At 41.5% G+C, this 13262-nt stretch overlaps 1 protein-coding gene across 2 annotated transcripts in view; it reads left to right on the forward strand.

Moving 5' to 3' along the window:
* The first annotated feature begins 1194 nt into the window (after positions 1-1194).
* The window catches only part of DSE (dermatan sulfate epimerase), a 60822-nt gene continuing 48754 nt past the window's right edge, over positions 1195-13262 (forward strand). Inside the window, exon 1 of one of the 2 annotated variants that reach the window (XM_015240457.3) lies at positions 1195-1356. The gene's annotated coding sequence lies outside the window, so the exon portion shown is untranslated. Of the gene's footprint in view, positions 1357-1713; positions 1841-13262 lie in introns of those variants that run through there. The other variant, XM_072965770.1, reaches the window with a different exon arrangement.

Raw genomic sequence — 13262 nt, forward strand, 5'->3', positions numbered from 1 at the left:
TAGATGACTACTGACTGGGAAGTAAAATAAACCCAACCAGATGCTTTTTCTAAGTTCTCTTCCAAATTTGAGAAGATAGGTGGAAATTAACATGTGCACTTTCACAATTAATCTTTTCTAATAATTGAATTAATACATGCAAATCCTTTAGCACAGTGTCTAGCATGTAGTACTTCTTGAATATTTACTGTTTTTATTGTATCCCCTCTATAACTGTTCAGTGGAGGTATTATCTCTCTACATTGCAGATGAGGAAACCAAGGCTCTGAAGTTAGTATACTTGTACATTGCAAAATGAAGATTTAAACCAGATTAAACTAGTTTTAAATTCTAGAGCCCCATCTCCTCTTCCCCACAGTCTGATTCTAAAACATCTGGAAGTTTATGCAAATTAGTGGTTTACCTGAGTGAACATTTGAAATATTTAACAAACCCACTTCCCCTTGACCTTTTTGGTAAGGAATCTCTTTTCAAATGCAATTTCTGAAAAGAGAAGCAAAAAGTAGACCTCCACATTTTTTTCTAATGTGGCCTGAGGGAAACTCCTCTCTGGGCCTTGCCTCTGCCTCTGAGGGGGGGGGGGGGGAATGCATGGAGGTGGAACTTTAGAACTCAGACAAAATGCTGCTCTCAGGTAAAACGTCTCCACTTCTAATGAATGGGTGAATGTCTGTCAATTCCCTACTGTCTAGCTCTGGGAGGTTAATTACATGCTAATGCTGAGGGAGAAGCTGGCCCTGAGGTGATGGCCCTGGTCTTATCTGACACCTTCCTGAAGCCAGGCTGGACGGGACTGTGTGCAATGCTGCTTTAACAGAACGGAGGAAATTTCTCCAAAGGGGTCTGGGACTACTAAGGTTGCAAATCATCCACCTGAGGAACTCAGATGGTTGAGGAGTATCTCTCTCTGTCATCCACCCAAGCCTAGGAGATAAGGTAAATTAATTTTCTTTCTGTGAGCTGCATATATCAAATGTTCTGTTTCTGACCTTTTACCTTTGATGATTAAAATCCATTCAGTTTGCAAGGTTTAGTGCTTTTTGGATTTAGTGTATTTTGTTAGTACTGCTTCTAAATAGGCGATGTCCTCCCTTTTCTCTGAGAAGGGACTAAAGCCGAATTCGGGAGAAAGGGAGGAGTAACAGTTTTGGAGAAGGCGAGGGGAAGAGGGCAACAGCCCCGGTAGTGAAGTTCTCTACGGTTTCCTCGTTTTCCTCTCACCGAGCTGTACCGAATCAGCTCCTCCCCTTGGGCCTCCAAAAGTATCCTTCGGTTGGGAGCGATTCTAGAATCGAACCCGAAGCGTATGGGGTCATTAGAAACTAAAGCAAGTTGGAGCCAAAGAGGCCTGGCAGGGTAAGAGCTGCGTGGAGTCGGGGCCCGAGGGGAAGGGAAGGTCGCGTGCAGCTCCGAGCCGAGAGTGCCGGGAGAGGAGGAGCGGGGAAAGCGGGGCCGGCAGGAGGTCGGGGTCCCGCAGTGGAAGGGGGTCCCTGTTCTCCCCTCCCCATCCTCGCCTCCCTCGGCTCTGGTGACGTTGTGGTTTCCTCCTCCCTCCAGCCGAGCCTCAGCCCCCGCCGCGTCCCGCCCTCCTCCCCTTTCGCCCACACCCCACCCGCCCGCGCCGGCCCGGCTCGCAGTACCGCCGCCCGAGGCTGCAGCGGCGCATCTTGTGGCGCGGCGCCCACCCGCACCCATGGCGCGGCGGGCGCGCTGAGGGCTCGGCTCCGAGGGCGCCGGGGGCCCAGGCGCCCTGGAGTGAGCGGGGCCGGGAAGTGGTTCCGGAGCCTGGGCCCAGGCTGGGGAGGCGGCTCCCGAGAGGACGAAGCCGCAGCGGGGAGCGGTAAGCCGAGGGACGCGCGGGTGCTGGGCAGGGACGCGCGGCGGGCGCCGCTCTGGGCCCCGCAACGGCGCAGCTTTCTTCTGGAGTCTTGGTGGGGTGGCCTGCCGGGCTGGCCGGGCGCGGCGGGAGGCATGCGGAGAGCCACGTACCCCGCCAGAGCCCGGCTCGGCTGGGCTCCTGGCGGGCGCGCGAGGCGTGAAGCCGGAGCCGGGGATCCCCGGGCGGCGGGGCAGCTTTTAGCCCCTTGCCACCCTTGAGCGCCCGGCGCAGAGCTGGGCGCACCGTCAGAACCCGGAGATCACTTTTGGTGCGTCGGGTCCGGCCGGCTCAGCCGCAGTTTTCCGGACGGCCTGCGGGGCTCCGGCTTTCTTCTGCCCAGCTGGGTGGCACACTTATCACCCTCCTGCGACCCTCCGCTAATTGGGGGTGGTAGTGGTCGTGTGCCGATCCGGCCGCTGGCAGCCCGCCTCTGCGCCTTCGGAAGCCTGGGAAGCACATGCCGAGCCTCCCCCAGACGCTGGATTCCAGAACCGCTTGGCTCCGCCGACACTCGGAGAGTGTTGGTAAACCTCACTCCCAGGCAGCCCCTGGTGGCGGGCTTGGGGGCTGGGAGGGGTTGGGGGTGGGGGCTTGACTCACAGGCTGGGAAGCTCTGCGGGCAATGCCACATAGGCTCACGATCTGTCGCGGCTGGAATCTGAGCTAACTTTGTGATCCCAGAACTCTCTTCTTCATCGCTCATTGGAGGCATCAGCCTCCGCTTAGGCTGGCTGGCATTAAAGGTGGAAACCGAATCTATTGCTTAAAAGTAGGACGTGAACCTCATTTACCTGGAATTCCTTAGATAAGGAAGTGACACTTTTAGTTTCTAGGGACCTCTGTGTTATAAAGTTCTTTAAAAATTTGTTGTAGAGAGTCATGGTTTAGTTAATGTTACATTAAATTTGAGAATGGACGTTCTCACTTAGAAATAGTTTCAAAACAATTTTTTCCCAATACTTTTTCACATTATAGACCTTAACTTTTTCAGGAATTTCCTTTTCTTCAGTTTTTTAAAATAAATTTCTCAATAAATGATGACCTCTATGAAATGAAATATGATACGCATTATTTTACAGACTGATCAGACGTTACTAGTAAAATGAGATTGCAAAAATGTACTGTGCATGTAAGAAATAAAATACAGGATAATCTGAGTATTTGTGTATCATATGCTACTTTTTTCTTTTTATATCACCATACAGATACGTACTTTTATGAAGTGTATAGCTAGGATGTGTTCTAGTAAAAATGAAAGGAGAAAATACTGAATTTGATGCTTCCATCATCTAGTGACCCCTCTGTGTGGGTTCAGCAAAAAGTGCAAGACAGTGCTGGTTACTTAGGAGACATACAGAGAGATTAAAGAAACTGCCCTGGCTCTCTTGGAGCTATTGTAGAAAAGGATAAACCATAAACAGCATCTGAGAGTTTGAAGCATCATTTTTCATTGATTGCTATATGATGTCACTATCAGTTTCATCAAGTTTTCATTAAATAAAAACAGTGGCCTATATAGTACATTTTTACATTCAGATTAAAAAATATTGATAATATAGTCACCAAGTAAAAGAATTCTAAAAAAAAAAAAAGTTGGATAAAGAAGTAAATTTGCAACAGAACACAGAATAAACCTTTGTCATCGTGGGGATTACTAGGACCTTCCTGGTCCTGCTGGGTAGAAGCTGTTTAAAGTTCCTCCCTCTGAGATTAGGGGCCTGGCTGTGGGAAGGCACCTGGTAAGAATTTAGCTAGGTTTGCCACATGGGGTGGGGACCATCATAGTGCCAACATTTGTGTGTGCATCTACTTTCGTGTTTGTAAAATTAGTCCACAAATTAGCTAATAACAGGTTTTCAGTGAGATTTGTTGTCCCGCCTAATATCCCACAGTGCTGCCTTGAGAGGACCTGGTGGTCATTGGTGAGGTAAAGTTCTTGATTTCACAGATACTGCCCTGCCCTTCCCAATACCTCATTATATGGACTTTTTTTTTTTAATCTCTGAAAAAGTGTTTTAAGATCACAGATGAAAAAGCATTCTGCAGTTAAACAAAACATTCGTTTATACATCTTTTAATATTTTTTGTGGTGGAATATTTTGGTATTTATTTCTCTTGCCTTGGATTACACTGTGTTACATGAAAGAAATTACATGATTTCCACTCAATATTATGATTTCAACAAATGATTGAAGAGGAATAAAAGAAGATACAATATTTAAATTTAGATTTTAATATATCAGTACCCTTTGGTTTCCAAAGGAGTAAAGAAACTAATAAAAGAATAGAATTTTGTAGTTTTACCATGCATTATTAATCATTAGCATGTTTTTGTCCTAAATATAGTAAACATTCTTATCCTTTTTCACCCTACTTCCTTATTAAAAAAAAGAAAGAGAAATACTATTATTGTCCTGGGATGTGTTTGTGGCAGGCCTTCACTAGAACTTGTGGTAGAAAGAACTTGATCATCATAGTGGATACTGTTATTCCATTTACCAAGAGGGGCTGGATCTTTACTATTGTGAAGGAGTGGATAAGGCCCAGCAACCTTTCTGAAAGAATGGGTCCAAGCAGAGGACAGGGCAGTTATTACTATATTACTATACTAAGTGCCTTAGGGTTTTCTCATCTTGGAATTACATTATCTTCCCCTATAGTGATTTGCAGAATAAAATCTTTGAAAGTCACCAAAATTACCAGTAGATGTTTGGATGACACAATACAATCCTGTCTACCTAGAGTCAGTGCCCAACATGGGAATTAGGCAACTGTATAAGCCCAGAGTACCAAAAAGGAGAAATTATTTTCCCATGAAATTCAGGTGGTAAATTAAGGGCAGAATAGGAAGTAGAGATTAAAGTCCTAGATTCCAGAGGCACTGTTCCATGCCTCCACTGGGTGATAGCAATAGTTAGAAATGGGTGAATTTCAAAAAGTCTTGGCAGTCCTAATGCCCAACTCTAACAGAAAACGCTCTTTTAAAAATTAAACTTTGCATTTAGTGGATAATGTTTTTAATGGAAGTAAGTTTTCTTTAAAGAAAATCTTTCTATATATGTTAGTAAATAAATGTCCCAAGTTCTGATCCATCTAACTTTCGTGTTTCACAACTTCCAGTTACATATAAAAGAGTGGTTCAGTTAGGGGATGGTGGAGAGGTACTGTAGGAAAGAATCATACTAGAAAGAAAAACAGAAAGTACTGTGGATAGGATAAAGAAGGGCTGTTAGGTTTAATAAACTCTTGCTTACAAATTCATGTGCACTTTGACACTTGAAGGAAAGGAAGAGTCCCTGATAATACAGCTACGTGAATGCCTGTGTTTTAGAATTGTCTAGTAACTTAACTTTTTTTTTCCAAATAATTCTAATATTTTCATATTTTAGCCTAGTGGAAATGGCGAGTGATGTAGAGCAGATATCTCATCCTCATTTTAGGGGTGTAGAAATGGAAATACTGTGTAAGTAAGAGACTTGTCTATCATTTGCAAGTAATTAGTGGCCTACCTTAAATGTAAAATTAACCTAACTGGCATATTTAATTCTACCTTTCTCCTTTATGGCTCCTCATTAAAGACTCTTACGTTTCATTTTCCTGCAGCTTTAGTTTATTATCCCTTTTAAACACTGCTCACTGCTGTCCATGACCTGTCAGTCCCTAGTATGCTTATGGGCTTCCTACGCTTCTGTAAACTGGCTGTTTACCGACCCTCTTCCCACAGTTCCTTCCTCTCAGTCTGCTGTATCTCTTCTCATGCCTTGTCAGGATTTCATCGTGGGGCCCCCTTCCACTTCCCACAGAGCCCTGGGCTCATCCCTTAGCGCTCGTTAGCTGGCTTCGGGTCTTTGGTACTTTACCAGTTGTGTTGCTGCTTCTGCGTGTCTTGGCAGGCTCTGGCCTATTGAGTGTGGATTTCAGATCCTCTGTCAGAGGCCCAGAGTATAACCCCGTAGGAGGCAGAGTGTTCAGAGAGCCTGTTGAAGATGACAAAAACTGGAAGAGAATGATTTTAATTTGGAAAGAGAAGAAAAGATTGTTGAGGCCATCTGTTTATTTCTTGGAGTAGTGTGTTCAGTCCTTAACTCTGAATAACACTATGAATTTTAATGTGCTTTAAGATTACTACTGGATTTTCTTCTTTTTGTTTCGACTCCCTTGGGATATTCCATAAACACAATCTTGGTAAATGTGGTCATCAAATGTTAGTAAACAATTCCTGAAAGAACAGAATTTGCCTCTGTGGTGATATGTAGAAGTTATAAACATCCTGGTCATAAGCATGATTTGTTTTGGCATTTTATAATTGGGAATAGTTATAACCATTAGGTAAGTCTAGTCCTGTTTTTAAAAATAAAAGACATGTGCAGTGAACTCTCAATTACACATATATGGCATATCCGTTATAGGTTATTTGTGTCCATCTGCTTTGTCCTAGACAGAGTCAGAGAGGGTTTACAACTGTGTTTATGTGTCCACATGCCAAAAACACTTTTTGGTATTATTTATGTAATTAATAGCACCTCTCTTCTCCCTGATTAATGTGAAAAATAGTAGGATAATCATAGTAAAATTCCCTGTGTGTATTTAAATTAGTTTACATGATCTTTGTTAGTAGAAATTGAATAGGTCCACAGTCATTTAAAAAGCTGTCATTTAAATCTTTCCATCTGAAATACTCATCGCATACACAGATGCCGTAGGGTTGTAACTTTGTTGATCAAATCAAGGTTTTTGCATTTTTCTCATGTGTAACAAACTTAGCTACTACACAATAGGCATTTAATGCATGCGGATGTTATACCACAACAAAGCTGAGTCAGCATTTCATAACTCTTAAAAGGAATTTGTAAAGGAAATGCGCTCACCAAGCTTGTGGGTCTATAATATTTTTATTGATGAAGTATGCAGACAGTATACTGGCTTTACTGTTGAAGGGTAATGGCTATTGCAAGAAAAATGGGGATATTTGTTAGCAATTCCTGAAGTGAGAGGTAACAACATTAGGTTGGTTATATAAATTTTAGTGTAAAATGTAGTAATTTGCAGATTATGGTGTGAATCTAGTAGAATCCTCATTTAAAGAAATAACAGACTACAAACTGACACCTTCATTTGAAGTAGTCCTTTACACTGAAAGTATTGAAAGGGTTATTGCATTTCTAAAGTAGGCTTATATCCAGAGAGTTGCATCAGTGACAAGAAACTCAAGAATTGCGTGATAAAAATCATCAAGTAGTTGAAAAACGTTTCATGCCAAGGTGCGCCCGACACCCTGACACCGGGTAGAGTGGTAATGATCTAGACAGCCTGGCTGCAGGATGGCACCGCTCACCTTCTTCACAGTTCTGTCAACTTTTCTTCTTGAAACAGTGCTATTTTTGTTGTTGGTGTGTATCTGAGGACAGACTATAAGTAATGGATTTCTCGAATTCCACAAATTCTGGTAAAGAACTTTTCTTGGGGCCTTGGCAGTTGCATGATATCATTCTAGGAGGTACGAATGGGGGCAGGCTAACCAGCCCCACGGATAATCAGGCAGGGGCCAGCGGGATTTAGGAATCACCTGTAGTGTTTACACTTCTCCTGGGGGGGTGGGGAATGGGCCTGGCAGGAAGGAAAAAGTAGCCTGAGAGGGAATGCTGAACAGCTGTTTTCCATCTTCCCTGAAGAAAAAGAAGAGGAAATCGACTTACAGCAAGTATCAAGAGGGATTTATGCTAAAGACAGGGAAGTTTTTCTGAACGTTTTAACCTTTAGAATGGATTTATGAAGGAGGCCTTTGAGTTCTTCTCTCTTTAGAAGGGTTTAAGTGAAGTTGTCCGGAAGGGATGTTAGCATTTGTCGTCTAGGGTTCTAATTTTATGACTTCTCATCTGGATTTGAAAATCTTAGAAATTAAAGATGATTTAATTATATGAATGAAGAAGAAATGGTCAGTTTTAGTGTTTGAAATAAAAGTTGTCTTTAGAGTTTCTACTTAGCATTTTTATTTATTAGTGCAAAGTATTTGCTAACTAGTTAAAATATTGATCATATGTAAGATTGTTTCAACTTTTCATTCAGGCACACATTACAGAAAATGAAAACTTATCTCCTCTATGCTTTATCTGTTTTCTCCCCAAACAGGTCACTTTCCTCCACATTTCTTTTTTATTTTAGAAAATCTTAAAAAAGAAAAGAATACCCAAAAAAAGGCCTCAGCACCAGACTGTGGTGTTCTATTTGGACTTTCAGTAACACCTGTTACATTTCTCTGCTCTGTTTTTTAACAGTAGACCTGGACTGTCAACAGTAGTCACATGAACGTATGGGGCATTCATTAGCCATGCGTTCAAAACATAGAGGTTACCCATGTCAGTCTGGAAATTTCTCTTATATTCCAAACTTCTTATAGCAGTTATTTTTGGTTAAAAATAACAATGGCATTTATAGAAACAGAATGTAAACTTCGTTTCAGTTTTGTTCAGGAATATAGACTCTCTAGTAGAATTAATTCATGGCTTCAGGCCAGTGATTGTGTTTTAGGCAGGACTTGAAATGTAATTGTCTTAAAAGCAGGTTCATTTTGATGCTGCAAAAGGTGTTGGAAAACGCACACTCAGCCAGTATTGGGTCAGTAGTTTGGGGGATGCCAAGAAATGAAGCTCAACAATGTCAATGTCTTAGGCAATTGGAATTAAGTGTTTCTACTTAGTTTTAAAAGCAATTTTGAAATGCTTTTCACAGTTACCTTTCTCAAAGGAAACTGATTCTTGGAATCACTGAAAAGCCTGCAGAATTCACTTATGAGTAAGAGTGTTTTTTACTGTCTCCCTTAGTTGTGAGGTTAATTTCTTCTTTTCTTCCTCTATCTTTACCATAAGTCTTATACAAGTTAGAGCCTTTTGGTTCTAACGAGAACCCAGGAAAAGTAAAGAGCAAAATAAGAATCAATTTATTGCTTTTATGCAATAGCTCCATTTATCCTTTCTAAACTCTAGTGTGAAATTTTAAGATCTATCTTTTTTCATAAGGAAACCAGTATTGTTCAGACTGAATTTATCCTGTTAACTGTGTGCTGTGTTAGGGTTCTAGGATTTTCACCATTAAAGGTTTTAGACTTACTGTGACTCGCATCGAATTATGCTATATAAAATTCAAATTAACAAATGGTGTTTGAGTATCTGCTATGAGAACTTTAAAAATTCAGCTTTACCTCTACTTGTTGAATTTAATGTGGCAAGTTTTAGGTTAAGTTGGACCACTTTCAGTATCTCTTTTTTTGGGGAAGAAATGTGTTGGCAGTATTTATGCTACTAAATTGCCATAAAATGATAAATCCTGTGCCTAAACAAGTTGAATGGAGCTAGCAGAGTTAGGGTGGTTATGCAACAGACCCTTCTTTGTGTGCTTACACCTTTTTTTTTCTTGCTGGTGAGGCCACTGAAGTTTGGTTCAGTGATTTCAAGTTTTAGAAAAGATAAATCTGTGTTACTGGAAATGAATGCTTTGACATATAACTTTTTCCAATGTACTTTTGAACCTGGAGAGTCAGATGAAAGACCGTTATACTTTAGCGATAGAAATACTGAAAGGATGTAGTCATTCAGCAAGTATTTGCCAGGTACTCCCGTGTTTGAGGGGACGTCTGGGTGGAGGCGAAGAGAAGAGGCATGCGAAAGAAATGTGACATGGTTTCCAGCCTTCGGGAGCTGTAAAATCTGCTTGGAGAAGGATAACTGAGTATGAGACTTTATGAGTACAATTAAGTGTGGGAAAGACACAAATGCCTGCAGTAGGACTGCAGGAAGAAAGACGTTGGTGAAGGTCCTTTGGGCAGAGAATACTCAGCTAGAAGAGGGGAAATGAATTTGGCCTCAGAGGATTTTATGCCAAGAAGGGGAGGGGATAAAGCACTGCAAGCAGAGTGGCTGGCTAAATGAAGGCACAGGAAGAGGAATGAGCAGAAGAGTCTGGTGGCTGCCAGGTCAAGAACTCTTTAGAAAAATCATGAGAATTCACTTATCTCCTTTTATGACATGCTCTCTCCTGTCTTCCTTACCTTTTTCATATACTCCTTCATTGTTCTCCACAAATATTTTTTGAAGACATGTACTGCATGTAAGCATTGGTGCATGACCCTATAGGAAAGGCAAAGAAGACTAAGACCCCTGCCTCCCAGCAGTGTATACCTGAGCACGTCGGACCCGCCTTAGATCCTTTCTGGGTCCAGAGAGGACTGAAACAAATGTGAGCAAAGAAGATAACATGTACCTTCTACTGAGGTATGCGTGTTATTAGTACTAAGTACATACGTTAGTAGGGGTAGTTAAAGCTCTAAACATTCTTACTGACCACTTTTGAGAGCCTCATTCAGATACAACCTACTCAGTGCATCCTTCCTTTTTCAGCTCAGCCGGAAGGATTAATTTATGTAAATTTCAGGAGTACTTTGTCATTCTCATGCAGACTCACTTCCTTTTTCTTTAGTGGTTTGGGTAAATATTTTACTTCTTTTGCCATTTTATAAGATGGGATAAGTCATTCTCATGCAGACTCACTTCCTTTTTCTTTAGTGGTTTGGGTAAATATTTTACTTCTTTTGCCATTTTATAAGATGGGATAAGCACTTTCTTGGTTGACATCATCCTCGAATTCCCAAAGATTATTGAGCAATGCATATATGGTGTGGGGCCACAGGGGAGACCACTTGTGGATGGACTTGCTAGGGAAGGCTTCACAAAGAGCACTGTGTTCTTTGAGAAAGGTGTGAGGTTGGTTTGGTGCAGGTAGGGGGATTCCCCTGAGAGAGTAACAGTGGGAATCAAGGACAGAAGTGTGAGTTGTACTCAAGCAAGGATGTGCGGATAAGCGTGAAGGGAGAGTTTGTGTAGGGAGGAAATGAGGGATACTGTCGAAAAGGTAGGCCAGAGCTAGACTGTATTATACCTCTAACATGAATTTTTGCAGGACCCAGTTCAATCTGTAGCAGACTTCAACTTAGATCTTTTGAGTCCTCTACACTATGCCACAGTGTGCCAATAGGATTGTAAAAAAAGAGAAGGAATCTGGGTTTATATGATGAATAATTAATGAACTGTCCTTGGTTCTTCTGTCTCCACTTTGCCTAGACCTGCACTGTTCCCTGAACAGCTGAGGTGATACACAGCCTTGGGATGTTGGTGTGCTCCCTCCCTGTCTCCTGAAAGGCTCTTCTGCATTTCTTCTTTCTCACCAACATGACATTCTCTGTGACTTCTTTCCACTTGGGATTGGAGATAAAGATATTAAGATAAGTCTAGGGACATTATACTTGCACTGGATAATTTCAGTCTTCTCTATAAATTTGGATAATATGTCACTGTCTCAAAGTGTAGGTGATAAAGGAAGAATTGAATGCTTTTGGAAAGAGGCAAAAATCTAAAGTAGCAATGGTAAGGATTTTACTGAGGAGTTAATCAGAAATGACTAAGTGGGTAGATCTGCAGCTGGGAGATAAGATAGAAGTTGATGCCTCCCAGGTTTATGGTTGGTATTGAGGTAGAATGGGCAAATAGGATTGAGGTTCCTGAATTGCTGAGGAAGTCAGAAATATCTCCAAACAATAGGAATTACCTGAGAAGATTAAAACGAGTACAGAGACGAATGGTGATTTCAAGTGATAAGTGCCAGGAATGGAAGAGGCTGGCTCCATCTTGCTTGTGGGTGGAGAGAATGGCATTCTGTCTCCAGAGAAGGGCACAACAGAGGAAGTGTCACTGAAAGAGTCCAAGTTACTTCACAAAGTCTTTAATGTAGAAGCATCTTAAGTGACAACTGAGCCCCCCTCCCCTGCTCCGTTTAACTCACGAATCACCTGACAGGGGATCATCCAGTCTCCACGTTCAGTTAGGACAAGACATGAGAAGAAAGTATAAGAAATAAGATTAGTACAAAAGGAGTTTTCTCCAGCATGGATGAAGAGAATTCCATCAGGTTTACTAAAGGAAGTAGCGAGGTAGAATCTGGTTATGAGCAGAGATGGGGTGAAATGGGTAAGGTAGATATGAAGTGTATATGCCTAGATTAGGAGATGCTAAATACAGAAAAAAATATATATAGCTAATTCACCAATAAGAGGATACAGACACCAAGTTAAACATTCATGAACTTGGACATACACGCAGATGCAAACATTAAATATCAGGCATCTTTCAGGCTCTGAGTTGGGGTATTTCTGGCAGGGGATGTTTTTTGGCCTCTAGATCTCTGACTATCAATTCAGAAATTATTGTCGTAGTCTACACAGCGTGCATAGTCTCCAGCAAGCTTTTCCTCAGAAATTGTTTCCTGGCTAGTAACATTTGATAGGTCTGTGAAAAATTACCTTAATAAGTTTTTAGCACAAAATAGTAGGAATAATGTAGGTATGAAAGGAAGAATTATTCATTAGAAGGCATCCTTATTCTTTTGAAATCTGTATATTAAAGAAATGTTGGCAGTACAGAGGATTTTTTAAAAAAAAATTTCTAAATAATGGCACTAATAAAACTCTTATACCAAACCATTAAATAATGATAATAATTTTGGGGGATGTGGTTAAAAGTGGGGATGTGAAGGGAATCACTTTTAAATTTCAAGACAAAACAACCTCAGTAAAAGTCTTAGCATTGAAACAGTCATCTAGCAGAAAGGGGCCCTGGCCTATCTGGGCATGAGGAGAGAGTGGAGTGGTAGGATGTCTAATCCCATTAAAAATGGATTGAAAAAGTCTTGAGAAAACGCATGAAAACCATTCATGGAATGCTGGGAAACAAGGGAGTGAACTGTGATCAGAAGTGAGCCAGCCATATTGACAAGGATACAGCCAGCCAGCCAGCAGCCTCAGCGTAGGGCAAACGTGGAGCTTTGTGTCTGAGAGAGGGTTGGGAAGGCACCTGGTTGCGTGGCGGCAGCTCTCAGTAAACTCTGTAATAATTGCCCACAGCAGCCTTGAAAGGTTCAAGCATTGTGGTACATCTTACCTCCAAATGGTTTATTTTGGTGCATGAAAGATTTCTATTGCTTCTTTTTATGTAGTTATGTTTCTATAGCTATCTAATTGTATGTATAACTGTCTCTGAGTAGTTAAAGGTTTACATTTTAACATGTTAATTAAAATCATCTATTCAATGAGTATTTTCTGTTTTTTAAGTGCTGGGCACTCTTATATGTTGGGATATAGAAGAAAGCAAAGGACCCTCAGGGAGCTTACATTCTAGAAGGAGGGGCCGGGCACAGAAAAGAAATACATAAATTATATAGTAGAGTGGAGGGTTATAAGAAAGTGCTGTGAAGAAAAATAAAGCCCAGAAGGGAGTTAGGGAGTGGTGGTGGTTATGTGTGGTAAGGATGTAACTTATGTAAGGTGGTCACATCTGGC

This window comes from Vicugna pacos, chromosome 8 (genome assembly GCF_048564905.1).
Source record: "Vicugna pacos chromosome 8, VicPac4, whole genome shotgun sequence".
NCBI classification, from domain to species: Eukaryota; Metazoa; Chordata; class Mammalia; order Artiodactyla; family Camelidae; genus Vicugna; species Vicugna pacos.